General features: G+C 47.5%; 1 protein-coding gene across 5 annotated transcripts in view; it reads left to right on the forward strand.

Annotated features, from left to right (window-relative positions):
- Window positions 1-6,353: 6,353 nt before the first annotated feature.
- PSD4 (pleckstrin and Sec7 domain containing 4) overlaps window positions 6,354-26,292 on the forward strand; it is a 46,103-nt gene continuing 26,164 nt past the window's right edge. For 2 of the 5 annotated variants that reach the window (XM_054547945.2, XM_054547946.2), the window contains exon 1: window positions 22,743-22,926. The gene's annotated coding sequence lies outside the window, so the exon portion shown is untranslated. Of the gene's footprint in view, window positions 6,443-22,740; window positions 22,927-26,292 lie in introns of those variants that run through there. The other 3 variants (XM_063713566.1, XM_054547944.2, XM_054547943.2) reach the window with 3 other exon arrangements.

Here is a 26,292-nt window from a genome sequence, read left to right on the forward strand (position 1 = left end):
ATATGAGATTTCCAATTTTTTGTAACCTTGCCAATACTTGTTGTTATTGTACTTTTTATTATAGCCAATCTAGTATCTTATTGTGATTCTGATTTGTGTTTCCCTGATTGCTAATGATGTTGAGCATCTTTTCATGCGTTTGTTGGTAATTTGTCTACCTTAGAGAAATGTCTATTCAGGTCCTTTGCCTATTTTAAAATTGAATTCTTCTTTTTATGATTGGGTTATAAGTATTATTTATATATTAGATACAAGTCCCAGGGTTCATTTTTTTAATCGTATATATTTCTAGTTGCTCCGGCACTGTTTGTTGAAAAGGCTTTTATTTCTTCATGAATTATCTTGACACCTTTGTCAAAAGATATGTAGATATATATTAGGACACTTTAATTCTGTTACATTGATCTGTTTTTATATATTTATGCCATTCTAATTTGAAGGATTCCCTCATATTTCCTGTGATTTCTTGTTTGACCTATGAGTTATTTGGAAGTACATTGCTTTATTTCCAAACATTTGGATATTTTCTTAGATAGGATATTATTATGGATTGCTAATTTAGTTCCGTGGTAGTCAGAAAACATGATCTTGTGATTTCTTCCATTGAAATTTAGAGATTCTTCTATAGTTCATGAATCATAAGTCTTGGTGAATATTCCATGAGCAGTTGAAAAGAATATGTATTTTGCCATTGGTGGTGTAATATTATATGATGTCAATTTGGTCAAGTTGAACAATTATGTTGTTTAAATCTGTATCCTTAATAATTGTTTGTATACTTGTTTTATTAATTATTGAGAAATGGGTTTCATCATGTCCAACTAAGTGGGTTTTCTACTTCCATTTTTGCTTGACATATTTGGAAATTCTGTTGTTACATTCCTATACATTTAGGATTGTTATGTTTCTTCCTCTTCTTCTTGTTCTTCTTCTAGTTCTTCTTCTTCTTCTTCCTTCTCTCTTTTGAGACAGAGTCTCACTCTGTCACCCAAGCTGGAGTGCAATGGCAGGATCTCGGCTTACTGTAACCTCCGCCCCCTGGGTTCAAGCAATTTTCCTGCCTCAGCCTCTTGAGTAGCTGTGATTACAGGTGTGTGCCACTGCACACAGCTGATTTTTGTATTTTTAGTAGAGACAGGGTTTCACCATGTTGGTCAGGCTAGTCTCGAACACCTGACCCCAGGTGATCCCCTCGCTTTGGCCTCCCAAAATGCTGGAATTACAGGCATGAGCCACCACGCCCAGCTTGTTGTCTTCTTGATAAATTGATCGTTTTATCATTTTAATATGACCATTTTTATTTCTGGTAATTTGCTTGTATTAAAGCCTACTTTGTCTAAAATTCATATTATATAGTATATTGTCCCTATACTTTTACTTTCAACTAGTCTGGGTTTTTATATTTAACATGTGTATCTTGTAAACACAGTATAGTTGGGTCTTGTTTTCTTAGCCTATTTGACAGGTCTATCTTTTATTTGGGGCATTTAGTGTAATTATTGATACATTTTCTATCTTGCTATTTGTTTTATGTGTCCTCCCTCTTCTTAATTTTTTCTTACTCCCCTGACCTCTGTTGGGTTAGCTATTTTTCAGTGATAATTTTTATATCTTCTACCGGATTTTAGTCTGAATTAATATTGCAAAATGTCATACACAACATGAAAATCTTACAATGTACTTCCGTTTTTCTTCCCCTTCTGTGCTTTGTGCTTTTCTTGTTATATATCGTGCTTCTACAAATGCTACAAATCTCCCAAAATCTTACTATTTTTGCTTTAGTCAATGAACTTTTAAATAACTTAATACAAATGTGAAAAAGTATTTTATATTTATCCATATATTTATCATTCCCACTGCTCTTCATTGCTTTACTGTAGATTATAATTTTTATTTAATATCATTCCCTTTATCTTGAATAATTTATTTACTTTTCATATAATACTGTCGGATTTTATTTATTTGAAGATGTCTTACTTCCTATTTACTATTTTTTTAGGGGATAAAGCACTATAAGTTGCTAGCTTTTTTCCTTTTAGCACTTTAAAGATGATATTCCATTCTGGCTGGGCCTGGTGGCTTGATGTAATCCCAGCACTTTGTGAGGCCGAGGCAGGGGGATCACTTGAGGCCAGGAGTCCGAGAGCAGCCTAACAGCATGGCCAAACCCTGTCTCTATCAAAAATATGAAAATTAGCCAGGCATGGTGGCATGCACCTGTAATCATAGTTACTTGGAAGGCTGAGTCAGGGGAATCGCTTGAACCTGGGAGGCAGAAGTTGTAGTGAGCCGAGCTTGCACCACTGCACTCCAGCCTGGGAGACAGAGCAAGACTCCATCTCAAACAAACAAACAAACAAACAAAACAACATTTTGTCCTCTGGCCTACATGGTTTCTGATGAGAAATTATCCATCATTCCTGTATGGAATGTACATTTTTTTATTTGGTTGCTTTTAAGAGTTTTATCTTCATCTCTGTTAAGTCAGTAACTGTGAAAGGGTCTGAGTTTTTACTCTGCTTGCAAGCTAACTAGATAACCCATCACAATTTTATAGATTCTAATAGAAGATGGTGGAAGACTATTTATTACTCACAGCAGCAGCAGAGTAATACACAGACTCCTTGAGCCTCACTTTTTTTTTTCTTTTTTTTTTGAGACAGAGTGTCGCTGTGTCGCCCAGGCTGGAGTGCAATGGCGCAATCTCGGCTCAATGCAACCTCTGCTTCCCGGGTTCAAACAATTCTCCTGCCTCAGCCTCCAGAGTAGCTGGGATTACAGGCGCCCGCCACCACGCCTGGCCTTGAGCCCCACTTTCTACAGGGAGTTGTGATGAGTTCCATATGTTACCTGAACGCGTAGTGAAGTACATTACGAAAAAGGACCCTGGCCGGGCGCAGTGGCTCACGCCTGTAATCCCAGCACTTTGGGAGGCCGAGGCGGGCAGATCACGAGGTCAGGAGATGGAGACCATCCTGGCTAACACGGTGAAACCCCGTCTCTACTAAAAATACAAAAAAATTAGCTGGGCATGGTGGCGGGCACCTGTAGTCCCAGCTACTCAGGAGGCTGAAGCAGGAGAATGGCGTGAACCCGGGAAGGCGGAGCTTGCAGTGAGCCGAGATCTTGTCACTGCACTCTAGCCTGGGCGACAGAGCAAGACTCCATCTCAAAAAAAAAAAAAAAAAAAAAAGGGACCCTAATATTAGGAGGCCCTGAACTTACACAGGGGCTGTTGGCAAAACTGCCCAGGCTTCCCCCTGGAGGGCAAAAGTTGGGATGTCTCTTCATTCTGGGGTAATAAAGATACAGATATCACTTTCATTGATGTGGATTTATTTGTATTCCTTTTGGCACTTTATTTAAAAAATGGTTATATTTCTGCTGAAATGCCTGATTTCTTTACCCGTTATATCTATTTTTTGCTGAAAGTGTTTTTTAACCATATTTATCATAGTTTTTGTTTTTAATTCCTTATCTTTTGATCCCAATATCTTGGTCACCTGTGGGTCTATTTCAATTGATTTTTTTTCTCTTGACTATGGCTCACATTTTTCTGCTTTTTTGAATGTCTAATAATTTTTTGTCATATGATGAACACTGTGAATAATACATTGTAGATGCTCTGCATTCTATTTTCCTTTGAAGCGTGTCAAGTTTTGTCCTAACAGTAAGTTGAATTATTGAAAACTCACCTTGGTTTTGTGGAGATTTGGTTTTGTGCTTTGTTTGGATGAATTTCTTTTGGTTTTGTCCCTAATTCTAGGGTATATCCCTTAATGCTGGGATGCAGTCTTTCCTGCTAAGGGGTGGTCATTCTAGGGTTTCAGTGGAAAGCCCAATAGAACCAAGTCCCTCTCAGATGGTGGAACTTTCCCAGAGACGGCAACTAACTGCTCAGGTCTCTGCTCACTATTGTTCTCCTTCGGGTTATCTAGATTCTTGCTCCTTGCATTGTTCATTCAGGAATCTGTCAAGAGTTTAAAGGAGTTTGCATGTAGTTGTTGGGCTTCTGTTCTTTGTGGCTCCCTCCTTCAGGATTTCCCCCCTCAAAAACATCCCACTCAGCCTCCCAAGTTTACAATTTATCAGTGTACCTCACACTACTGCTTATATTCTCTGCTAGCTGCAAGCTTTTGGAGTGTTCAGTTCATTGTTTTAACCAGTGCCTGGCATATATACAGTAGGTGAATACTGAAGTGAATATTTGTAGAGTGAAGAAATGAACTAATAAATTATAGGATTATTAAACCTAGCATCAGATCCCCATCTAAAAAGACTAAGCAGTAGTGTTGCACATTGATGTAGAGCAAGGGTCCCCAATCTCCTGTCCATGGCCTGTTAGGACCATGTTGCGGGTGGGGGATTGTGATCGAAGCTTCATCTGTATTTACAGGCACTCCCCATTGCTTGTATTACCACCTGAGCTCCACCTCCTGTCAGATCAGCTGTGGCATTAGATTCTCACAGGACTGCAAACACTATCGTGAACTGTGTGCGTGAGGGATCTAGGTTGTGCATTCCTCATGAGAATCTAGTGCTTGATGATGTGTTGCCGTCTCCTATCACCCCCAGATGGGACTGTCTAGTTTCAGGAAAACAAGCTTAGTGCTCCCACTGATTCTACATTATGGTGAGTTATAAAATCATTTCATTATATATTACAATGTAATAATAACAGAAATAAAGTGCACACAATAAATGTAAGGTGCTTGAATCATCCTGAAACACCATCCACTCCCACCTCCCCCATCTGTGGAAAAATTGCCTTCCACAGAAACCAGTCCCTCCCTGGTGCCAAAAAGTTGCAGACTGCTGATTTAGAGCATGGTCTTTGGGTCTTGCCTGACTGCATGTCTGTGTGTCCTTGATCAGGTTACTCAGCCTCTCTGTGCCTCAGTTTCCTCATGATGTGAAAAGCTTCCTAACTCATAGGGTTGCCATGAGGATTAAATATTTTAAGACAGCTTATTGCCTAGCACTCAATAAATATTAGGTGTTGTCATGGTTGTTGCTGCTTGTAGAGAGCCTGGTCAGCTTCATTTTAGCAGCATCAAATCAAGAAATGTACCTCTCTAGGTTGCCAATTCCTAGGGGAGCTAAAATGTTCACTAGATATTGTGAATAAATGTGAACTTTCAAGAGCCAATTCTTCAAGATGGATCCTGAGTGGCCAACTGGGCCTAAAACTGTTTTATTTTATTTTATTTTTCCGTTTTTACATGTCAAACAACTGGACTGTATTGGTCTAAATTTAAAATAGAGCCAAGTGGTCACTTGCTGACTAAAGGTCACATATGCTGAGCTCTCTGGAAACCAGCACCTTCCTGTTCCTGGGATTTTTAGAGCTCACCTGAACCAACCAATCAGAGCTCACCTGCCTTGACTAATCAGGGCTCAGCTGTATCACCCAGTCAGGACTCAGATGTATTGATCAATCAGAAGTTAGCCTTGTAAAGCAATCAGAACTAAGCAAATTTCAAACCTTCATTCGCACAGGAAACCTGTGTGGGACCATTTGCTATAAAACCTGAGCCTTCCCTTTGTTCTTTGGAAGGGCACCTTTGTTTTACAATAAAGGTTGTGTCTCTCCAGTTTACAAACTGCTTACTGGAAGATTCCTTTTGGAGAACTTTTATTCACAATATACAGGAAATATGGAATCATTTAACTCAAAATGTCATTATATGGTGCCTTACATAGTTACAGAAATAGAAACCAGATAGTGCCATCAAGGGTGATATTGAAAAATAATAGCTTCTCGCCAATGACAACCTATTCTGAGCTTATGTTTGCTAAAATAGATTAAGTGTAAAATCACGGCTATTTGCTTCTGTGCCACCAATCCCCAAACCAACTAGTGAATGTTCACTGTAAGTCAACAGTTACAGACAGCTGAAATTTGGAAATCAAATAATGCAACTTTTTCTTGTGCCCAATGAATAGTAAATGAACAAGGGGTTTGTAAGGACTCCAAACAATCCCTTTCAAGGCTTGCACGTATCTGGGGCAGGCCTCAGTTTCCGGTTTAGGTACTGGAAAAATAACCAGAGGGCTTTGGAGTGCCTGCAGCTCGCTAGCGCACAGGTCAGACAGTGCCGTGAGGTCAGACAGTGCCGTGCGGGGTGTGCAGAAGGTACCCGGCCTGCCCGGCGGCCCAGCCCGGCGTCACCGTGGTCAGACCAGTCCGACAGCTTCGCCCCACCACCCCCAACCCCGGCCCGGTCTCAGCCCGCCCCTCCCCGCCCTGCGCCGCCACCCGCCCGCCAGCCTGCAGTCCCGGAAACCGAGTCCCTCCTGTGAGCGCCCAGAGCTGGACTGGCCCAGCCCCCCGCGCAGCCGAGGCCCCGCAGCTCTCGCTGCCCCCAGCCGGCGCCTGGGCGCGGGGCCATGGGGCGCGCGGGCCGGCGGGAGTCCGGAGCAGGAGCCCGGCGGGAAATGGGTAAGGGATCATGGGGAGGCCTGGGCCGGGCGGGGGCACCCCCGGCCGTCGCCGCCCTCGACAGTGACTGTGTGCCATGCACCGGTCTCGCCAAGCCGGTGAGCACCTGCGGAGCGGCTGTCGCTGAGGGTAAGGGTCCCTGGAGCTGGAAAGAGGGTTGAGAGCGAGCAGGGGACCCTGAGAATCCAGCTTAATCAAGTGGCGGAGACTGGGACAGCAAGGGGACGCTCTCTCCACTGAAAGAATCAGCCTGGGCTCTCTCGCTGCGGGCTACTCCAGCTGCGCTGTTGGATCCTGGCTCCAAGCCCCGCTGGCTGGCGAGCAGGAGGAGCCCTTAAAGTCATCCAAGTATCAGAATCAGGCGACACTGAGGGCTTTGCTCCTAATCTGTCATGGCCCTGTGCCTCAGTGGTTTCTGGTGCTCATGACCAGGCCAGGCTGGCCCCTGATTGGTGGGAGCTGCCCCCCGAGGACTGCACTGGGCTAGAGGACCAGGCAGCTCTTCTCTATCTCCTTGGGTGCTAGCCCTTCTCCTAGGTGTGTCTAGCAAGAAAGTATGAGAGATTTCTGGGAAGGTAAAAAGTGTCTGCTCAGCTGACAAACTCATATCCCTCTAGGATTTCTTTTTGGCTCTAGAATTGTCTAGCTCATCTTTTCCGTAGGATGATGGAGCTAAGAATGTGAGTGAGTTCTTTGCTGGATTTTTCCATGCTGCAGGATGGACTTGCTGCTCTGGCCAATGCACTCGCCAGACCTCTGTGTCCATGGTCTGCATGTCTAGGTCAGGGGGCCAGTATCAAAGTGAAGACTGGGCAAGTAAGCCCCACCTGCCCTTGAACCTCAGGCTTGGCCCCTCCCGAGGCCCAGAGCTGATTGAATGTTAATTAGCAACTAATTGGATGTCCATGAGACTCTCTACATAAAGAACACACCAAGGTCAGGTTTAGACAGTGTGTAGCGCCAAATGATTCATTCTTTTCTTCCAGACGTGATATTTCCTGTATGTGAAGCATATAAAGAAGAGTCATTCATTCATTCATCTAGCAGATATTTACTGAGTGTCAACTACTAATCAGGCATGGAGGCACTGCGAATACTACTGCTCTTATTTGCATATGGGTTGGAAAGAGAAAATAAGCAAGTAATTAGCTGAATGACATTATTTCAGAGAGCAATAAATGCTGAAAAAACAAAACTGAAAAATTCACAAAAAGAAGGATATGGGGCATGACAGTGAAACGTATAAGAGAAATTGGGCCTTAACTAGAAAGTGTAGCAAACAGACTTTCTAAATTAGGTGGGAAAATGGTCTCATGTTCAGGTCCTCAAAATCTAGGGACACAGAATGAGGTGCCCTCTGTTCCTATCAGCAGGGAGTTATAAGCTGCCTATAAAGGATCAGTGAGAAATGAACTAGTGGTGAGTAGCCCCTCTCTAAGAGTATGTTTCTTATTGGGAAGCTTAAATCTAAGACAGAGATTAAGATTCCCAGAAAACATGGTCTATTGACTCACTCACTCATTTGTAAATTTATTCAACAAATATTTATTGAAGGCCTGTATGTTCCAGGCACTATTCCAGGTTTTAAGGATACATCAGTGAACAAGACAATCCTGCATCTCACAGAGCTTATTTCTTGTGAGAGAAACAGACAATAAACAACATAGCAATTTTAATGTCGTGTCAGATGAAGGATCTGAAGAAAAGCAAAGCAGCTTAAGGGGTTAAAGTTGATAGGGGCTGCTGTGTTCAACAGAGTAGTCAGGACAGGCTGTGCTTAGATGAAATTTGAGCAGAGACCTGAATGAATGTGGGACATAGCCATGTGACTGCCTGGGGGAAGAACATTCCAGGCAGAGGGAACAGCAAGTGCAAAGGCCCTGAAGCCAGAGCGAGGCATGAAAATGCTGGGCATGCTGGACGAACAGGGAGGAGGTCAGTGTGGCTCTGGGGTGGGGAGCAGGCATCTCAGAGACTAGTCTTAAAGGAGGCTGGGGTAGGGCTCAGCCCTGATCAAAGGCACCCAGGAAAGCAGATGGTGCCCCTCACTGCTGTGGCGGGAAGATTTACAATCTCCGACTTATGAACAGGCCTGGTGGTTTATGCCAAGTAGGGCAAGAAGTGATCAACAGAGATGGAGAGCATGTCTTTTGGTAGGAGAGGTATCATTTGCTTTTGTTACTCACACTCTGCATCCTTCAAAACATTATGGGCAGCCTAACTAACATGGTGAAATCCCATCTCAGCTAAAAATACAAAAATTAGCCAGGAGTGGTGGTGCTTTCCTGTAATCCCAGCTGCTCGGGAGGCTAAGGCATGAGAATCGCTTGAACCCAGGAGGCAGAAGTTGCAGGAGCAGAGATTGTGCCACTGCACTCCAGCCTGGGCGACAGAGTGAGACCTTGCCTCGAAAATAAAATAAAATAAAATAAAATAAAATAAAATAAAATAATAATAATATTATGGGGCCACACAATGAGAATTATAGTAGGCAGCAGACCCTGAGTTTTTCAAATTTAGTATTAGGTTGGTGCAAAAGCAATTGTGACGTTTGCCATTACTTTTAATGGCAAAAACCACAATTGCTTTTGCACCAACCTAATAAATGCCCAGGGAATGAAAGATGAGAAAAAACCTGCCTTCCGGGAAAATTCCAATAATCTATTTTTATTTTCATCCTTAAAACTATTAGATGATCTCATTAGCAGGATTTTCTTAAAAAAAAAACCAGCCCAAGAGCATATAAATCATTAGCATTTATTGAACACATACTATATGCCAGGCCCTACTTTGGGTAACTTGTGTGCAGTAACACAAATAATTCTCACAGCAAGTGTATGCAGTTTATATTATTATGATCCCACTTCACAGATGAGAAAACTGAGGCCCAGAGCGAGTAAAAAAGTTGGCCAAGTTTACATGGGTAGTAAGTGAAGAATCAGAATTTGCCATCAGGTGGTGCTATTTTTGAGCCAAGTGCTCTCATACTATGCTGTAACAATGTCAGAGAGCCAACCTTGGGCCCAAATTTTGAAGATATTCTGTCCACCAAAATGGACTTCTGACTGCCCTAACTTTTGGAGAAGCTCGTAGTTGGCAAATGAAATTGGTCCCTTTATAAAATAGTCGTGGCTGGCCGGGCGCGGTAGCTCACACCTGTAATCCCAGCACTTTGGGAGGCCGATGCTGGCAGATCACTCAAGGTCAGGAGTTCGAGACCAGCCTGGCCAACATGGTGAAACCCCATCTCTACTTAAAAAAAAAAAAAGAAAGAAAGAAACAAAGAAAAATACAAAACTTAGCCAGGCGTGGTGGCTCGCGCCTGTATTCCCAGCTACTTGGGAGGCTGAGGCGTGAGAATCACTTGAACCCCGAAGGCACAGATTGCAGTGAGCCAAGATTGTGCCACTGCATCCCAGCCTGGGCGACAGAGCAAGACTCTGTCTCAAAAAGAAATAAATAAATAAAATAAAAATAAAATAAAATAGTTGTGGCCATGTGGCATATTCCACAAATACTGGTCTCAGACCATGGTGAGGATGTGGGTGCAGGGTGAGGACTACATAGGGTGCGGTAGGTCAGTGGGTCAGATCCAGTTAGCCAGGGCTCAGCCTTGTGCCCAGGAGGCTAAAGCAGGAGGATTACATGAGACCAGGAGGGCAGGTTTTGTCCACAGTGCATGACAACAGATGGTTAGAGAGAAGACAGCTGCTGGGTTTGAGCACATTCTACTTCTCTCCTTCTTTAAAAAAGATGTTTTTAACATAGTACTGGCCGGGCACAGTGGCTCATGCCTGTAATCCCAGCACTTTGGGAGGCCAAGGCAGGCAGATCACCTGAGGTTAAGAGTTCAAGACCAGCCTGACCAGCCTGTCTCTACCAAAAATACAAAATTAGCTGGGCGTGGTGGTGCATGTCTGTAATCCCAGCTACTCGGGAGGCTGAGGCAGAAGAATCGCTTGAACCCGGGAGGCGGAGGTTGCGGTGAGCTGAGATTGCGCCATTGCACTCCAGCCTGAGCAACAAGAGCAAAACTCCATCTCAAAAAGAAAAAAAAAAAAAAAGATAGAACTTACGCAGATTAACACTCTTTAAAAATATTTTTAAAGGCAATATTTACATGTATTCAAAAAATTTTTAAAAATATTAATGCAAACAGCCCTTAAGGTACACAGTGAAAAATCTCCTTCCCTCTCCTGTCCTGTCATCTCTAATTCTCCTCGGAGGCAATTTCTTGAGAATACTTTCAGAGCGACATATTCTATTTGTAAACAAGCATATATGTGTGTATACCTTCCTTGTCTTCTTCTTTTTTTAAAACATAAATAGTAGGAAACAATACTTAGGTATGCACTTTTTAAACTTAATATACTTAATCATTCTGCTTCAAGACATATAGACAGGTTTCATCTTTCTTTCTTTTTTTTTTTTGAGATGGAGTCTTGCTCTGTCGCCATGCTGGAGTGCAGTGGCGTGATCTCGGCTCACTGTTACCTCCGCCTCCCGGGTCAAGTGATTCTCCTGCCTCAGTCTCCTGAGTAGCTGGGACTACAGGCATGCACCACAACAACCAGCTAATTTTTGTATTTTTGGTAGAGATGGGGTTTCACCATGTTGGCCATGATGGTCTCCATCCTCGTGATCCACCCACCTTGGCCTCCCAAAGTGCTGGGATTACAGGCATGAGCCACCACGACCGGCTTTTTTTTTTTTTTTTTTGGAAACAAGGTCTTACTCTGTCACCCAGGCCGGAGTACAGTGGTGCAGTCATGGCTCACTGCAGCCCGACCTCCTGGGCTCAAGCGATCCTCCAGCCTCAGTGCCCTGCCCTGCCCACCCTCTGCCCAGTAGCTGGGACCACAGGCAGGCGCCACCACGCCAGGCTAAATTTTGTAATTTTTGTAGAGATGGGAGTGTCACTATGTTGCCCAGGCTGGTCTCGAACTGCTAGCCTCAAGCAATCCTCCCACCTTGGCCAGTCTCCCAGAGTGCTGGGATTATAGTCATGAGCCACCACACCCCGTCTTCATCGTTTTTAAGTACGTATATGATGCTGTATCCCATTGAATGGGCTACCGTATTTATCTAGCTGGTGCACTGTGGGTTTATAAGCTATTTCCCCCATTTCTGTTTGTTTGCTGTGATGGACAATAACACATTAAGCATACCTGTACCTATATAATCTCAGTTCTGTGACTGTTTCAGCAGGAGGAATTCATAAATGTGGTTTAAAAGTTACTGCCAGTCTGCTTTCCGAAGGCATGCATGTCTTTGTACTTGGGAGAGTGCTGCTTTCCCCTCGGCTCCACCAACTTGATGTATCATCAACTTTTTGTTCTTCCCAATTTGACAGATGAAAAAAATGCCATCGTGCTATAGTTTAAATAGGTATTTCTTTCTAGTGAGTTGTGTTACAGGACTTACAAGCTATTTGTATTTCTGTGGACTGTTCATATACTTGGCCTATGTTTTCAACTGGATTTTTGTTGTTGTTATTGAACTATCATTTCCTCTTCATCCCTCATTCCTAGTTCCAGTGATTTCCCCTCACACTTACCCTCTAACCCTGCCCTCATGAGCAACAGCTACTCTGACATATTTATGATAGGTTTATCCTTAGATTTGGATGTATTTTAGAAAGATATATGATGTTGATTTATATATGCATGTATTTTTAACTCTACATAAATTGCACTATGGAGCTGGGCACAGTGGTTTATGCCTGCAATCCCAGCCTTTTGGGATGCTAAGGAGGGAGGATTGCCTGAGGCCAGGGTTTCAAGACCAGCCTGGGCAACAGAGCAAGACTCTTCTCTCCAAAAAAAAAAAGGTAATAATAAAAAAAATTAGCCAGGTGTGGTGGTGCACTCCTATTTTCCTAGCTACTTGGGAGGCTGAGGCTGGAGGATCACTTGAGCCCAGGAGTTTGAGGCTGCAGAGAGTTATTATAGCATCACTGTACTAGAGCTTCAGCAATAGAATGAGACCCTGTCTTTATGGGGTCACAATTGCTTCGTGCTGTAAATCATTAAATTTTTCTTGCTTTTTAAAACTAGCACTACTTTTTTTTTTTTTTTGAGACAGAGTCTCGCTCTGTCAACGATCTTGGCTCACCACATCCCCCGCCTCCTGGGTTCAAGTGCACACGCTCAGCTAATTTTTGTACTTTTAGTAGAGATGGGGTTTCACCATGTTGGCTAGGGTGGTCTCAAACTCCTGACCTTAAGTGATCCGCCCGCCTCGGCCCCCCAAAGTGCTGGGATTACAGGTGTGAGCCACCATCCCTGGCTAATCAGCACTATGTTTTTGTTTGTTTGTTTGTTTGTTTTGTTTTTTTGAGAGGGAGTCTCACTCTGTCTCCCAGGCTGGAGTGCAGTGGTGTGATCTGGACTCACTGCAACCTCCGCCCCCCAGGTTCAAGCGATTCTTCTGCCTCAGCTACTCGAGTAGCTGTGATTCAGGTGCCTGCCACTGTGCCTGGATGATTTTTGTATTTTTAGTAGAGATGCGGTTTCACCATCTTGGCCAAGCTGGTCTTGAACGCCTGACCTCGTGATCCACCCTTCTTGGCCTCCCAAAGTGCTGGGATTATAGGCATAAGCCACCGCACCCAGCCACCAGCACTATTTTTTAAAAGATCTATTTGACTGCAGTGTGTATTCTTGGTTTGTTGCTTCTAATTGCTGCATTGTACTCTGTAGCTGGAGTTATGAAATTATTGTAATAGTCAATTCCTATTGGATTGGTCTAGAAAGGTTGTATGGAGAATTGGCATTAGGGGGTGAGCCCGAAGGATGAAGAGGACTGGGGAAGGAAATGGAGCTGTCCAAGAGGACGTGTGAACATGCCAAGAACATTTGGGGAAGGACCCGTTGCCTGCTGGGGCCATAGGTCAGGGTGTGGTGGTGTGTGGTTATAGGAGAGGCTGGAGAGGTCTCAGATAACAGGGTTGGACATTCCCTAAAGCAATGGAAGAGAGGCCGTTAGGGGCACTGTTGGGGAATCGGGGAGGAGGGTGTCAGGTAAAGATTTTCTAGGGCAGGAGTGATCTCCCAGTGGAGAATTAGGCAGCCAATTGCGGCAGTCCTCCAGAAAAGCGAGGAGGCGCTCTGTGAGCTGGTGGAGCCCAGGGACCTGCAGGGGAGGAGGATCCAGCAGGACTGGGTACCAAAGCCATGAGGGAAGAGGGGCCTGGGCTGGTGCCAAGGTTTCTAACTTGGGAAGCTGGTGGATGTGATGCCAGTCTAGACAGGTCCTGGGAGGGGCAGGCATGGGCATGGGATGGGAAGGATGCTTATGGGCATGTGAGCAGGCTGCGAAGTCTGATGCTCTGCTCTACATCCAGCTAGAAGACTCCTGCTGGTAATTAAGACACTGGGCTAGAGAGGGAATTGTGAGCCTTTAGTGAGTAGGTGGAAGGTTAACATGTGGGACTGGGTGAGGTCCTCACAGAAGAATGTGAGGGCGAGAGATGCCCATCAGGAACAGAGCATGGGGCAGGTTTACAGGGAGGAGCTGACAATAATATGTGGTGCCCTTTTGAACTCTGCCCTTTCCTGGCTTGACAACCTCTGGAAATTATCCTCTTGGCATGGACTCTGTGCTGCTGTGGAGCCTGGGCAGGGGAGGGATGGGAGGTGGGTATATACAATAAGGCCCAACGAGTGGACTCTGCCTTTCCGGAGCTCTCAGTGCGGCCTTGGAGGATGCATAGATGTATTGAATCAGAGAGGAGCGAAATGGCCCCAGGAAGCTTAGGTGTGCGGGCTCTCCTCCTGGGGTATGAGCTCTGAGCCCCCAGCGCTCTTCCTGCTAGGAGCTGCCAAACCAGCCGTCCCTTTTGTCTTCTGAAGATGACAATGGATAGAGCGTGGGTCTGCTCCTGCTGCTGCAGAGGGCACTGCGAAGCTCACGGCTTTGTTGCTATGGGCAGGGTTAAGCATGAGCCTCCCCAGGGGAATACGTGACCCTTTACAAGGCCCAGGAAATGTCCTGCTCTGAGTTTGTCTTCCTCCTTCACTTTGTGAGAGCATACCTATTCTCTGTTTAATGCCAGAGCTTTGCTTTTCTGCAAATCATACCCGCTTGAATTCGTATTCAGTGATTGGTGGCCAATCAGGGCTAATGAGCATTATAAGGAAGACTTTCAGCTCTTTCTCCAAAGGAGAAAATGCTGCAAAGGTCAGATCCAGCTGCACAAAGTGTCTGCTCATTTACATATCCCTACTATAATTTTTGAGATGAGAGTTTTGATATTTATTTATATTTATTATATTATTAAATAACATTTAATATTTTTCTGTGAATACGTATACTTAACAACATAAAGTAGATATTTTCTACTTTACTGTGTCCCTAAATCACAGGTTTGCTACACTGTATCTTATTCTAGTGCATATTCAAATAAATGCTTAACTATTAATGTTTAGTATGTGTACCACATATCCATGTAGGCAAACATAGCCTCAGATTTGTGGGTTCATGGAGAAGGTAATCTAGGGGTAGGTGCTTTATCCTAACCCTAGGTAGGGGAGGAAATAACCCTTTTCCTCTTCCTTCTTAGATTTAGGGACTGGGACCTGCAAATTAAACTAACAAAAGCCAGATTAACAGAAGAAAAATGTTTTATTCACATGTACATGGGAGCCAACAAAAGTAGTAGCTGGCTTGTTAGATAGTTAAAGTTCAAGGCCATGTATCTAACTCAGTAGTGGAAAGGGAGGGGGCAGAAACAGTAACTTTATTATTTTTATGGATGACAAACATAAAGTATATTTATTTTTAAAAACTGAATACATATGAAACAAGCATGAAGAAATTGAAATCATGTATACTGTTGCCAGGCACAGATAGCTACTGTCAATCAATGCTTTGATGTTTTATTGCCTGAATACACAAACACAAACAAGTTTTTTAAAAATTGGGACCATAGGCCGGGCGCAGTGGCTCACGCCTGTAATCCTGGCACTTTGGGAGGCCGAGGCAGGTGGATCGCCTGAGGTCAGGAGTTCGAGACCAGCCTGACCAATATGGTGAAACCCCGTCTCTACTAAAAATGAAAAAATTAGCCCAGCCTGGTGGCTTGCACCTGTAGTCCCAGCTACTTGGGAGGCTGAGGCAGGAGAATTGCTTGAACCTGGGAGGCAGAAGTTGCAGTGAGCCGAGATCGTGCCACTGCACTCCAGGCTGGGCGACAGAGCAACACTCCATCTCAAAAAATCCAAACAAACAAAACAAAACAAAAAACAACTTGGGACCGTAGTGAAATTATAAATAGTTTTCTTATTTAACAAAATTCTATGAGCATCTTTCCATTTCATTAGATACTCTTTAAAAACAAAATGGCTAAAGGTTGCCTAGGTTCACCATATGGCTATATGGTTACCCAGTAATCTATTCATTTATCTCATTCTCTATTGTGGATATTGAGGTTGTGAGCATTTTTGCCATTATAAGTAACTGCATGCACATGTGTTTCAGCAGATGTTTTGTGGGTGCCTTCTGGTGCCAAGGGGGCTGGGGGAGAGAGGATGAATAACTACAGTGCCCAACTCACTGCTCATGTGAAAAGGACAGACCTACAACAAGTGGGCTTATCTAAAAAAGAGCTGGGAGAGAGCCCAGGAGAAGGACCTTGAGAGAGAGAGTCTGAGCCGAGCTTTTGTGCTGGGGCAGAGGAGAGCCAGGGAGCTGTGACCTGGGTGGCCCCGTCCCTGGCCATCTGTCCACAGACACTGGGTGTGCTTCATTTGACTGGCCACGGGTGGGTAAGGACAGCCTCCCAAGGTCACTGCATCAGTACGGGATTGGGCAAACAAGTGCGGAGATGGAGGCTTGTCATTCACTTTTATAATCACTTCCTGCCCTTCTCCAGAACACCCGGGGCAGCACCAGCGCACACATGCGCTCAGAGGTTGGTGATGTCAGCACTGGGCTGGGCTGTTCTTCCTTTCCTCTTTTCCCTGCCTCTAGGAGACTTCTCCTTCCCACTCTAAGGTCACAGGCAGCAAGGAGAGGCACCTTTGGCCCCTGCCACGTGCCCAGTCATTGGAAGCCCTGGCCCAGCCCTACCTACCTGCTCTGATCCTGGGAGCCCACAGCTGAGCTGGCCAGTGGGACTGTAAACATCCAACCAGGCAGAGGAATGGATGGAGAGGCAGGTGTTCTGTCTGCCCTTCTCCAGGGCCGAGGTTTGTGGAGGTCAGACAGCTGGGAGGGAACCGGGCCTTTTCTGGAGAAAAGAGCATATGGCCGCCTCACTCTCAGCCTTCTCTAAAGTATAGGACTTTTATGGAGACTAATTTGGAGCCCATTTGGATGCTTCAGTCCTCCTCTCTCACCCTGCCCCAGGACAATATTTCAGCTCCGTTAGCACAAGGGTTTTCCTGAACTTCCAGCTGGGAGATCTGAGTCAGGCTTACCCCGTCTAGCTCTGTTCATTTGGGAAGAAGCCCTGCTCCCCACCTGGGTTTTCATTTCTGCAGCATGCAGTGGTAACGGGGTACAGCAGAAAGTGCATTGGGAAGGTTCCACAGGCCTAAGTCCAATCCCAGCCTTACCATTTCCTGCCTGTGCAAGCCCAAGTGACTGCGGACCCTCTGTCTCCTCATCTGGTCTGTAGCCTGGAGATAATAAAGTCCCTCACCCTGACCCCAGACCCCCAGGAACTAGAGATGATGCGTGGAGAGGACCTGGTAAGTGTCAACACATTGGGGTCCTCAGGAACGTGTCATGGGGTTTATGTCAGGTGCCATTTCTTTCATTGGTGGCCTCTCTCCTCTCTCCCCTCGCCTCCCAGGAGGGGCTGTGTGCTGAAATCCCCAGGGCCCCTCTCCTGGAAGGTGGGCTCCACTCCCTGGTCTGTGCTCAGTGTGGAGAAGCCACCTGTGCTGAGCAGCTTCTTCTGCAGGCAAACAGGAAGCAGCTTACCTTGAGGGAGGCAGGAGAGCTTCCTGGCTGTGCTGTGTGTCTGCTGTGTTGTGTGTCCTCTGTGCCTTGGGGAGGAGGAAAGGCTGGGGAGGGAACTCCCAACAAACACACACACACACACACACACACACACAGACACACACACACCGTATATATGCAAGACCCACTGCGTGGAAGGAATGGGGAGAGGCAGGTCCAATTCCCCTTAGTACAGTCTTGAAGAGAGGCTGAGCAACCTTTATTCATTCATCAAATGGCTGTGGAGCAATTGTGAGCCAGGCACTCTGCTGTAATGCACATGGGCCAGTCCTTGCCCTGGAGAAGTTCACGGTCAAGGGGAGGATGGGAACCCATAACTAAGCCAAGGGGCAGGGCCTGGACTTGGGGAAGGGGGAAGATCACTGGTGGCTCCCTTTCAGCCTCAGGAAACCATGGATTACCAGGAAGTCTGGACTGGAGGGGGCAGAGCCTGGACTTGAGGAGGTGACACTTCACCTCTTGGTCTCCTGGCTTCTGCCTCCACATCTGCTGCCAACCCCACTTGTCCATAACCTCTGGCCACATTCAATATAGATCACTTTCACTTCTAATCTTCCTCCACTTTTCAGCAGCAATCAACCAAGCCAACCTCTTCCTCCATCTGAAGTAACCGCCTCTTGTCTTCCGTGACAACATGGCTCTCCCCTTGCTTCTTTCACCTTTGTGACAGTCCCTTTTCAGTCTCCTTTGCAGACCTGTCCCCTCCCATCCCAGGTAGGCACCACCTTCTCTCTCCAAGCTCGGATGGGCTCCAGGTGCGTTTTTCAGTTGCCTACTTGAAATATCTCACAGGTAGTTCAAATCCAATCTTTAAAAATTAAACTCTGGGCCGGGCGTGGTGGCTCATGCCTGTAATCCCAGCACTTTGGGAGCCCAAGGTGGGCAGGTCACCTGAGGTCGAGAGTTCAAGACCAGCCTGATGAACTTGGAGAAACCTTGTCTCTACTAAAAATACAAAATGCGTGGTGGCGCATGCCTGTAAACCCAGCTACTCGGGAGGCTGAGGCAGGAGAATCACTTGAACTCAGGAGGCGGAGGTTGCAGTGAGCTGAGATAGCACCATTGCACTTCAACCTGGGCAACAAGAGTGAAACTCCATCTCAAAATAAATAAATAAATAAATGAATAATAAATAAATAAAAGTTAAACTCTGGATTTTCTCCCCTGAGCCTCATCTCCCAGTTCTTTCTTATTTCAGCAAATGCCATTATTACCACCCATCTGGTTGCTTAAGTCAGAAATCTGGAAGTTGCCTATGACTTCCCCTCCCATCTTGACCCCTCGAATGTAATGAAAGAGCAGGTTCTATAATCATCCCCCATATGCATTCCCAGCCCTAGGCCTCTCTTCTCTGCCGTGACTGCCCCAGCCAAGCCACTGTCCCCATTGCCTGGACTCTCACAGAGCCTCCTGACTGGTCTCCTTGAACTTACGTAGCCTCTACCATCTCTTCTCCATACAGCAGACAGATCCATCTATTCTCCATATAGCAGATGGATGATCTTAAAAGTAAATACACAAATACTCTTTGACCTGTCATTTCTCTGCTTTAAAAATGCACCCTGGGGGTCGGGTGTGGTGGCTCACGCCTGTAATCTCAGCACTTTGGGAGGCCAAGGTGGGTGGATCACCTGAGGGCAGGAGTTCAAGACCCAGCCTGGCCAACATGGTGAAACCCCATCTCTACTAAAAATACAAAAACGAGCTGGGTGTGGTGGCATACATTAGTAATCCCAGCTACTCGAGAGGCTGAGGCAGTAGAATCGGTTTAACTCAGGAGGTGAAGGTTGCAGTGAACCAAGATCTCGCCATTGCACTTCAGCCTGGGAGACAAAGCAAGACTCCATCTTAAAAACACACAAACAAACAAGGCCAGGCGTGGTGGCTCACGCCTGTAATCCCAGCACTTTGGGAGACCAAGGCGGGCGGATCATGAGGTCAGGAGATCAAGACTATCCTGGCTAACATGGTGAAACCCCGTCTCTACTAAAAATACAAAAAATTAGCTGGACATGGTGGCGGGCGCCTGTAGTCCCAGCTACTCCAGAGGCTGAGGCAGGAGAATCGCTTGAACTCGGGAGGTGGAGGTTGCAGTGAGCTGAGATTGCACCACTGCATTCCAGCCTGGATGACAGAGTGAGACTCCATCTCAAAAAACAAACAAACAAACAAACAAACAAACAAAAATGCACCCTGGGCCGGACATGGTGGCTCATGCTTGTAATCCCAGCACTTTGGGAGGCCAAGGCGAGTGGATCACTTGAGGTCAGGAGTTTGAGACCAGCTTGGCCAACGTGATGAAACCCTGTCTCTACTAAAAATACAAAAATTAGCCAGATGTGGTGGCAGATGCCTGTAATCCCAGCTCCTTGGGAGGCAGAGGCAAGAGAATTGCTTGAACCTGGGAGGCAGAGGTTGCAGTGAGCTGAGATCATGCCACTGCATCCCAGCCTGGGTGACAGAGTGAGACTGTCTCAAAAAAAAAAAAAATGCACCCTGTCTTGCCACTGGGGTGCCTGTGGGATCTGGCCCTGCCCCTCCTGGCCCCATCTTTTCCCACACCCCCTGGGCCCCTGGGACTGTGCTACACCACACTGGCTTGCTTTCTATTCCCTGGAAATGTGGAGACATTTCCCACCTCAGGGAAGGAATTAGAAGCCAAAAATGCTCTTCCATACTGGACCCTCCTCACCAGGACATGGTGCAGCTTCAGAGGTCTTCCCGAATTCCCATGGCAGTGTGCTAACCCTCGCTGCTCTCTTATTTCTCTTTGCTTCTTCCCAGGCATTCCTCACAATTTATGATAAAGTTTGATTCATGAGTCCGATTGTTTATTTTCTTTCTCTGTCAGTAGACTGGAAGCTCCCTGAGAACAGGAGTTGTTCTGCAGTAGACAGGCCTATGCAAACCTACCCCAAAGTCCGAGGAAGCTGAGAAGTTGAAGAAAGAGGCTGAGAAAGCTAGGGGACTTTCCAACAGAAGCCATGTAGGTGTCTCAGGCGGCAATGAGATGAGATGGTGGATCCCTGCATTAGCACCCAAACCCAGGGCTCATATACCATAGGGTAGGGGCGGTTCAGATGGGATTTGTAAGACAATTGAAGTGTGATATCATCAAGGTTGTTTGACCTACGAGTAGCACTTACGGACTTAAAAGTAAGTGTCTGCTCTTACACAGGAAACAATAGATAAACTGGAAATTGTAGAGGCCCTGCCTTGGAACTGGGGTCACTCAGTTAAGTCAATGTGGCAGGTTAGCTTCCAAGATGGAGTTGCTTCAGCTTCCACAGCGGTTATGTGTTTTATTCCTGATAGGTCAGCAGCTTGCAGCATAGAGCCTGCACGGAGCAGGTGCTGACTTTGAGCCTTGGCCATGTTCTGGAGGCACCCCTAGAGGCTGGGGCCCGGAGTGGAGGGTTTGCATTGAGGTCTTGGTGACTTCAGGTTTCTGACTTACCCAGCTTGATGGAGAGAGAGAGTTGTAAAAGCTGAAATATATGAGGAAGAAGAGTTTGGAGAAGAGAAGGAACCAGGTTTGCTTTATAAACATTGAGTTTGAAGTGCTGGTGAGATAAGCATGTCACCAACATTTGCCAGCCCCAGGAAGTGGAGAGTGGAGGACCCCGTCTGATATGTCCAAATACATGAAAGTTAAGACTAAAGCTCACAAACTGTCATATAAAAAGGTGTCCTGCCGAGCACGGTGGCTCATGCCTGTAATCTAGCACTATGGGAGGCCGAGGCGGGCGGATCACCTGAGGTTGGGAGTTCGAGACCAGCCTCGCCAACATGGAGAAACCCCCGTCTCTACTAAAAATACAAAATTAGTCGGGCATGGTGGCACATGCCTGTAATCCCAGCTACTTGGGAGTCTGAGGCAAGAAAATCACTTGAACCTGGGAGGTGGAGGTTGTGGTGAGCCTAGATTTCATCACTGTACTCCAGCCTGGGCAACAAGAGCGAAACTCGGTCTCAAAAAAAAAAGTGTCTATTCTCCTAATTCTCCTACCTCCCACTTTCATCGTGGCCTGGAGGTCCAGGTTTGAAGGAGGATTCTTAGCCACCTCTGAATGTTGCTGCCACAGCACAGCCCACCCTAGCCTTTGGCCCATGCCGCAGCTCCACCTCTCCTTCTCTTCCCCACCCTGCTCTGTATCACACGTGCATGTGGGTGGGTGACCTGCCCAAAGGTTTGAGCTCTCTCTACCTGCTCCTGTCTCTGCTATCAGGACTCTTGCCAGCGCTCCACCCAGTCTCGGGCTGCATAGGGCAGCGGTGCAGTGTGCCCACATGGGGAGGAGGCCATTTGGGCCCCAGAAGTGGAGAATCTCAGGATCTGGGGCACTCAGAGTGTGGTGGAGAAGCAGGGTGCACGGGATCCATGTTGGTATGTTCCTGTGAACTCTGCATCCTGCGGGGAGGGGTGCAGCTGTAGGTGAGTTAGAGCCCGACCCTCTCAACTCTGGGTCGGGGTGGCTGGTCCACACTGCTGTGTGGAAATGCAAGTGAGGGAGTCTCTGGGTCAGCTGGAATCATGAAGACGAGAGTTCAGGGAGGGTGGGAGTGGTGGAGCCTCAGCAGAGGAGTTGATGGTCATTGATGCTGAGGAAGTAGATTGTGTGGAGGGAGGAGAATGGCATGGTGAGTGCGCTCCCCACCAGCCTCACTTACACTTATGGACACTGTGGCCTGTGTCCTGAGGACATGTGTTGGGAATTCAGCCATGGGGAATGGAGGTCCATTGGTTCATATAGTCACAGGCTCTGTATTCTAACCCCAGCTTTGTGATTTTCCAGCTGTGCAACCCTGGGCAGTGGCTTAGCATCTCTGAGCTTGCCGCCATATCCAGATCTGTATGATGGGGTTATTAATGCTTCATCAAGTAGGTGTGAGGAGGGATTGAGGTGCTATTGGAAGACACTTTGTAACTAAAAGGCAACTGTATCACTTGCATTATTACCAGTGACATGAGACATAGTCACACAAAAATTGAAATGTCATTTGTTTAAAAAGCAGAAATTGCCCAACTTAGGGCCCTCCTGTCTCTCACTGGGTGCCCTGCAGGGGACCGAGAGCCAGAGCAAGACTGAGAACCTGGGGCAGAACCGCAGGGAGGAAGGAGGTGGGGCCTGCTTACCAACCAGGCCTCGGCCCCTTCCCCTTTCAATCCCAGGCCCCTGCATGGCAGGGAGAGGCCAGTTCCACCACGGCAGGTTCTTTCTAGGCTGGTGTGCAGGGTGGGGGCCTCCAAGGAGCAGGGGCATGGGGAAGGGAGCTGGAGGCGCTGGGCCTAGGAGGAGAGGCTCTTATCTTGTGGGCAGGAAGTGTGAGGTGTTGAGCAGCTAGGGAACCCTGGGGAGGCGGCGGGGAGCAGGAGGGGTGTGTGTTGTGGTGAGGAGGAGCGGAAGTCGGAAGCTCCAGCCGTCACAGCCACATTCACTGGGCAAGCCGACCGTGAGCCAGGAAGTGCTCTTGGGGAGCCCAGGCCAAGCCATCCATTCTTGGGTCCTTTGGAGGTGAGCTAAGTGGGTCTGCCTAGGGTGGGGCTGGTGGAACCTGTGGGAGCAGGGAATGTGGAGAGTCACATGTAGGTCCTTGTGGCAGGGGCTAGGGCAGGTGGGCAGGGGAGAGGCGAGGGCTCTGGCAGTGCCGTGTGCACCTGCCATGATCCTGGGCTAGGCTAGGCCCCTCCCTCCCCCTTCCTGTTCTGCGTCCCGTCTCCCTCCTCTCTCAGCCTGCCCCTCCTCATCTGACCCTTCTCTGATTCCCTGCCCTGGCCCCACGGACCCCTGTTGTTTCCCTTCCCTGGCTCCCCGCAGAGCCCCTGGAGGTCCACAATAGTGAAGGGTGAAGGAAGCTCCTTGCTAGTCCTCTTGTGAGTGTCACTGCATCCCCAGTGACTGCTCTGGCTTAGTAACCAGTGGGGACTTTTGTGGCCAAAGGCCCCAAGTGATCCTCGACCCTAGACTCTGGAGAGAGGGAGTCTGGAAGGCCTGGATTTGGGGTGGGGGCGGCTCTGGGTGTGATTGCTGCAGGAGCTCAGAGTCAACTTGGCCATCAGGGGACTCCCAGCTTCATCTTGCCTTCTAGGACCATCCTGGAGAAGCTCGAGGAGAGGTAAGGGGACCCTCCTTACTGGTTTAGCTCTGGCCTAGGCCTGTTGTCCTGATGGGCAACAGGAACCACTGAACTCTCAAAGTGCACTTGTGTAGGACACTAAGGCCCACTGTAGTCATTATTGTTATAGTGAAGGTAGCTGCATGGAGGGAAAGTCCCCTGACACCGCCATTCCCCTCTTATTCCAGGGCCTAAAATCCCACAGTTGAAGTCACTCTTCTGCTAGAATGCAGGGAAGGGTGGCCTGTCATCAGCTGATGATAAATACTCCTCCGTTCATTGGACCTTGGCCCAGCTTTAAAAAGTGGGCCCCAAGCAGGCCTGTCTCCCAGCTGCCTAGGACTCTAGAGCATCCCATGGTCCCCTCCTCCTACAGACAAGGAACCACCTAGCATGGAGATCAGAACACGGGCTGCTGAGCTCTTTGTTGGGGAAGTGGGAGAGACCCACAGAAGGGGTGAGGGATGTGGGGTGAGAGGACCCAGGGAGGAGAGGCCCAGTCTGGCCCCAGCTCCCTAGGGGTCTTTGTCCTCCCCAGGCAGCAGCTGTCCTGAGTCCCCTTTGGCACTCTATCCCTATCCCTGTGATGTCTCCCCTGGATACTCTGCCTACCTCAGACCGCCATCCTCTGCTCCCTTCCTGAGCCTCTGCTTGCCTCACCACAGGCCTTCAGTAGCACTGTCTTCTCTCTCTCTTTCTCTCTCTCTCTCTCTGTCTCTCCCTCTGTGTGTGTGTGTGCGCAAATTTGCATGATGGCTCTTTCTGTGTGGGCAGGATGTGGGGCCTTCTCGAGTCATCTCTCTCACGGTGCTTCAGACCCCAGGTTCAGACAGAGGCCTCTGTCCTGCAGCTCCAGGCCAGGGAGTTCCACTCATGGTTCCTGCCTGCAGCAACATCTGTAATCTGGCCGCTTCCTGGGCTGCAGAGGGACAGGACAGGTCACCTCCTAAGTCCTTGGACCAGCCAGAAGCCTTCATACTTTTTCCATGGGAGGGAAAACATTTCCAGGATAAAAGGAGGGAGTGTTTGCTTGCTGAGTCTGGAAGCTCAAAAAGGGAAACAGAGACAGGCACCCTCTGGATGAAGGCTCAGGGCTGACTCCTTGAGGAGGCCGAGAGCTGAGCCTGACTAGAAGGGCTATTTGTTTGTTTTTGTTAATTTTGGCTTCTCTAGATGGACAGCAAAACAACAAAGTTAAACTGAGCAGGACACGGTATTTCCTGAGCACCCACCAAGGGCCAGGCCCAGCACTCAGACCCATTCCAACTTGACAACAAACCTGTGAAGTATAGCTTTATTGGGTCTTAGTTCCATATTTTACAGGAAAGGAACTAGGTGGAGTTTTTCACCCAGAGCCACATGGCTTGTCAGCTGTAGAGTTAGGATGGGATTCTGTTGTGCGTTCTTCACTATGACCCTGAAGTGGGCAAAGGAGGGTGGTCAGTGCAAGGCCTGAAGTGGGCAAAGGAGGGTGGTCAGTGCAGGGCACCCGAGGCCATCACCTTCCTACTCAGGGCAGGCTCATACCCCAGCCTCTGTGCCCGGTCTCCCGGTTCTTCAGCTAGAGTACAAGGCCACAATGCCAGGCTGAGGGTGAAAAATAAACTCACTGTTAGAAAGCACCGTCCGGGTGCCAGGTGTCAGCTGGGTTCCTTCCTGCCCCCTTGGGTCAAAAAGAAATTGCCTTGAAGCCGGGGGTGGGGCAGGTGGGAGGGACTCTGCCTTCTAGTCCCCCAGCCACTGCTTTCTGTGTCCTTCACCTCCCATAAGAGGGACACAAGGCTTAGCCCCTGCAGTATTCTCCATGAGAAACATACACCCCCTCCCCACCGTGGTGAAGATTCTCTGAAATGTAGTCAGCTGTGCTCAAGAAGAGTGGCTGGTTGGCAGCAGAGTGGAGCATGCTTTGTCTTCCCCACCTCGGCTCCCTCCCTGCTCCCTTCCCTCTGAACCCTCCTTAAACTTTCAGAGCTACCTCAGTGCTCAGAAAAAATGAAGGGCCACTTTAATGTAGAGGTAACAGAACTCAACTGATGGGACAGGTGGCGATTCTTTTGCTGTGAATTCCTTTCCTTCTGCTTTCGTTCTGGTTGGGATAACAGACAGGAGATTTCAAGAGAGATTTTACTAAACACCAGGGGTGGAAAAACACAAGTAAACCAAGAAAATTTTAGATGCGTAAGACCTGGGCTCTGCTACCCAGTTTCTGGCCTGCCTCTGCCTAGAGGGTGCCATGCTACCTCAGGGATCAAAGGCTAGTTCCATCTTCCACCCTTCCGAGATCAGACCGCCCTCACCTGGGTGACCGGTAGGACTGCCTTTTTGGCCTTAGGAGGTGACTTCACCTTTTAGGTCATCCTACGTTTCCATTCAGGCAAGAGCAATTAAAAAAAAAAAAAGGAAGACATCTTTTAAACACACAGTTACACAGTGCCCCCTCCACAAGTGGAGAGCACAAACAAGACAATAGAATGGGTCCTCCTTTCTGTTCAGGTTGCTGCCTGGGAGCCAAGACCCATAGGGACATTTTGGCTGCTGACCCGGTAGGGACCTGCCTCTGGGGGAGCACTGCCCTTGGAGCACTGGGCTTCCTGGAGAGGGGAGGATGAGGTGATTGGTCATGGGCAGACTGGCTCCCATGGGGAAGCCTTCATGTTATAATGATGCTAATTCTCTTCTCCAAGCCTTGGTCTCCCCAGTCTTCTGGCCTGGTTGTTATGGAGGGAGAGTTCTGAGGATCCATCCCATCAGTGTGTCTCTCCATT

This window comes from Pongo abelii, chromosome 12 (assembly GCF_028885655.2).
Source record: "Pongo abelii isolate AG06213 chromosome 12, NHGRI_mPonAbe1-v2.0_pri, whole genome shotgun sequence".
NCBI lineage: Eukaryota > Metazoa > Chordata > Mammalia > Primates > Hominidae > Pongo > Pongo abelii.